Below are 4045 nucleotides of genomic sequence, written 5' to 3' on the forward strand. Positions count from 1 at the left end.
GATGGATATATATTTTATCTTCATGTTGCTACTCTTTAAGAACTACAGACATGTTTTAGACTTTAATTTGTATCTCATATTTTAATGAATAAAACAGAGGAAAGGTCTCTAATATTCCAGAGTCTAAATATATTCTCCAGTGGTCTTTTATTATCTAAGTCATCCTTCTCAGGCTTGAGTGCACTAGGAACTCAAAAAGAGCTTATTAAAAATGATCATCCTTCATATGTCTCCCCCAGAGGTTCTAAGTTACTAGCCCTTGGGTGAGAAGTTAGAATTTTAAAAAATTAAAAAGATGACCAACTTTGACAATTCCAATGCAATGATTATTAATTTGGTTATATAACTAAGTCTAGAAAGAGCCTGTGATAGATTTTAAAATGAAAGTAAGCAAATATAATTGCTGAGGCAAGTGCAGAAATACACGAGCACAAAAGGATTGCATGATTTATGAATATTGGCAAGAAATGGAGCACAGTGATACTAGTTAAGTACTATTTTTAAATTGCACCTGAGATTTTTATTTGTTGTAACTTCCAAAGTTTTTATTATGATTTGGGTGAAAGTTCACAGAGCAAATTGATTTTCCATTCAACAATTTATACACATTCTATTTCATGCCTTTGATTGCAAGCTCCACAATGTAAGAGCACTCTTCCCAATTCTTCCTTATGTTTTCTGTTTCTATTCCTCCATCTTACTATCTTTTATTTCCATTGGGCTATATTCCTGAGTAAATACTACCCTTTTGATCATGTGTGGTTGTTCTAAGGAGTGCATACCTCCTGTCTATTTTTTGGCAAGGGACCCTGGAGGCCCAGTTGTTAGGACCTCAGCTGCTAACTGAACGTTCAGTGTTCTGAACCACAAGCAAATCCATAGGAGAGAGATGTGGCCATCTGTTTCTGTAAAGACTTAAATCCTTGTAAACCCTGTAAGGCAGTTCTATTCTGTCTCATAGGGTCGCTCTGAGTTGGACTTGACTAGAGGGCAATGGAAGTGTTTGGAGAAATATAAGGCACCAGGGTGAGTCCAGTTTCATGCCTGAGGAGTGTCTAAGGGGCATAGACTCGGGGGTCCTACCAGTCTGTATCAGACAAGTAAGCCTGGTTACTTTTATGATTTTGAATTTTGTTCCACATTTATACCACTCTCTATGCAGAACCTCTTATTGTGCTCTGTTTCAGAGCAGTCAGCAGTGGTAGCCAGGCACTCTCTAGTTCTTCTGATCTCAAGGTCACGGACGCTGAGGTTCAGGTGGTCCATTAGTCCTTAGGACTGTTTCCTTGCATATTTTATTTACTCTTCTTTCCTTGGACAGGGACAGACCAATACTTGCACCTTAGATGTCTGCTCACAAGCTTTTAAGACTGCAGTCACTACTCAGTAAAGTAAGATGAAGAACATTGTCTTTGTGGATTGTGTTATGCCAATTGATGTCCCCTGAGACAAAGTTCCTGAAATCCCAGGGTCAGTGACTCATTCTCTCAAGATGTTTGGTTACGGTCAAAAGTTGTCACAAGTAGTTAAGTTTTTTTGAGTACTCACTATATGACAAACCTTGCAATGAGTGCTTGTAGTGGTTAAGGTTCACTTTCTGATGTAATTACACTCCAGATGGTCTGTTTAAGTTCATATAGTGATAATTTTCCCAAAAAATTAGTAATTAGAATAAGAACAGGCCTATGATCCTTTTCTAATTCATGCAGGAAGAATACATATGTTTCCTTCAGCTGCCGTAAAAAATTACCACAAACTTGGTTGCTTAAAAAGATAAATTTATTATCTCACAGATCTGAAGGCTGGGAGTCAGGAAGCAAGGTGTCAAAGGGGAGTGTACTACCTTTGATAGCTCTAGGGAAGAGTCCATTCATTGCCTCTTCCAGCTTCAGGAAGAGTTCGATGGCTCCAGGTAGTCCCTGGGCTGTGGCCATATCATTCCAATCTTTCCCTCTGTGCTGTTGTTCCCTCTTATTTTCTGCACTGTCAGTTATGAAGATATATGTGATTGCAATTAGGCCTATCAGAATATTCCAGGCTTAATCTCCTCTGCAAAGACCTTTTGTCCAGTTAAGATAACACACCTTTTATCATATAAGTACCATTCACAAGTTCCAAGAATTGAGACATGGAAATACCGTTGTGAGGACAACCTGCTAAACCATTGCAGAAGGGTATGATGCGTGGCATTTAATCTGCATCCGTACAACAATCTGGAGACTATGAAGGAAACTGCATGCGGAACTAATGAAGTCCTCTTTCTGTTCCTGTTCCTGTGAAGTCCTTCTAATGAAAGATAGCTCTCTCTATCTTTATGAGCATATTAGTGTCTGAGATTCATTATATTATTAGCACCAAATCTTCACTGATGATGTTCAAATATTTCACAGTAATCTAAAACCACTGATAAAATGCAATTCTGACATTTTGTTGATGATGAAACACAGTGTGATTGATACTGATGATGACCCACAAGGTGAGTCTACCAATGACAGGCCTTAATAATTAATATATTGGCACAGCAGTTAGAAACATCATGAACAAGTTATTCTACCAACACATTTTCTCAAGCTTGCTGTTATGTCCCTGTTCCTCAGACTGTAGATAAAAGGATTCATCATTTGAGGGACCACAATGTACATCACCGAGGCTACTACTGTCTTCCTGGAGGAGTGTGGAAATGCAGAGTTGAGGTACACACCCAAGCCTGTCGCATAGAATAAGGAAACAATTGAGAGGTGAGACCCATAGGTGGAAAAAGGCTTATACTTCCCTCCAGCTGATGGGATTCTCAAAACAGAAGAGACAATCTGAGTGTAAGAGAATAGGGTCCCTGAGAGAGGAATACCACCCATTATGCAAAACAAAAGAATACATCAGGATATTTTTGAAGAGGGTACCGGAACAAGCAAGCTTGAGGACTTGAGCAAGTTCACAGAAGAACTGAGGGATTTCCAGGTCTGTGCAGAAGGAAGGTTTCAAACAATCAGACTATGGAGTACGGCATCAGCCATAGTAATAAACAATGAAAGTAGAATCAGGTGTTCATGATCACCGTATACCTCAGCTGGTGACAAATGCCTCATAGCAGTCATAGGCTATTTGTGCTAGAAGAAAAATTTCCAAGCCAACAAAAATGATGACAGAGAAAATCTGGCTGAGGCAGCCTGTGTAAGTGATGCTCTGATTCTGCGTATGGATGTTCACCAGCATCTTTGGGATGGTAGTTGTGCTTAAGCAGATGTCAGTAAAGGACAGATTGGAGAGAAAGAAGTACATGGGGGTGTGCAGGTGGGAGTCAGAGCTGACAGCCAGGACGATGAGCAGGTTTCCAAGGACAGTGACCAGGTACATGGTCAGGAACAGGCTAAAGATGAGGAGCTGCAGTTCTGGATCCTCTTGTCAGTCCCAGGAGAAGGAATTTTTAAACACCTGTTAGATTTCTGAGATCTATATTGTTGACGAATCTGATGGCAAAATGGGGAGATAAGATAATCAAATACTTGGTCACTGGAACAGCAGCAGCAGCAGAGGTGCACATTATGTGGGGAAGCAAGAAGAGGGATACCGGGCAATTTAAAAGGAGCTCTGGTAGTGTAGTGCCTAAGGCACTTAACTGCTAACCAGGAGGCTGGCGGTTCATACCCACCAGCCACTCCTCATAAGGAAGGTGGGACAATCTAGTTTCGTAGTGATACCACCTCAGAAACCCAAGGAGGGGTCGCTATAATTCGGGCCCAACTCGATGGCACATAACAACAGCAACAACTATGTATGCATATTATTAAGCTATTTTAGGAAAGAGACAAAGTGCCTGAAGCTGGTATTGCAAAGTGTCAGCATTTATTTATTCTAGAAAGACATGGTGATGATAATTTTTTTTTGTTACATTATCTGTGCTTTTATAGTAATTTTATGAATAGAAATACACAGACTCAGGAGGGAGCCTGATGATTCAATCTGGATCTCCACCTCCTTTCTTGAATTTAGAGCCAGGCAATAGAGATAATGCAAAGAGATATTAAGAGCCAGGAAGATAAGATAA

General features: G+C 40.0%; 1 pseudogene; it reads right to left on the bottom strand.

Annotated features, from left to right (window-relative positions):
* Positions 1 to 2534: 2534 nt before the first annotated feature.
* LOC103212927 lies at positions 2535 to 3415 on the bottom strand (annotated as a pseudogene).
* Positions 3416 to 4045: the final 630 nt, after the last annotated feature.

Source organism: Orycteropus afer, unplaced genomic scaffold (assembly GCF_000298275.1).
Source record: "Orycteropus afer afer isolate SDZICR_OR568_19922 unplaced genomic scaffold, OryAfe1.0 scaffold01164, whole genome shotgun sequence".
Classification (NCBI taxonomy): Eukaryota; Metazoa; Chordata; class Mammalia; order Tubulidentata; family Orycteropodidae; genus Orycteropus; species Orycteropus afer.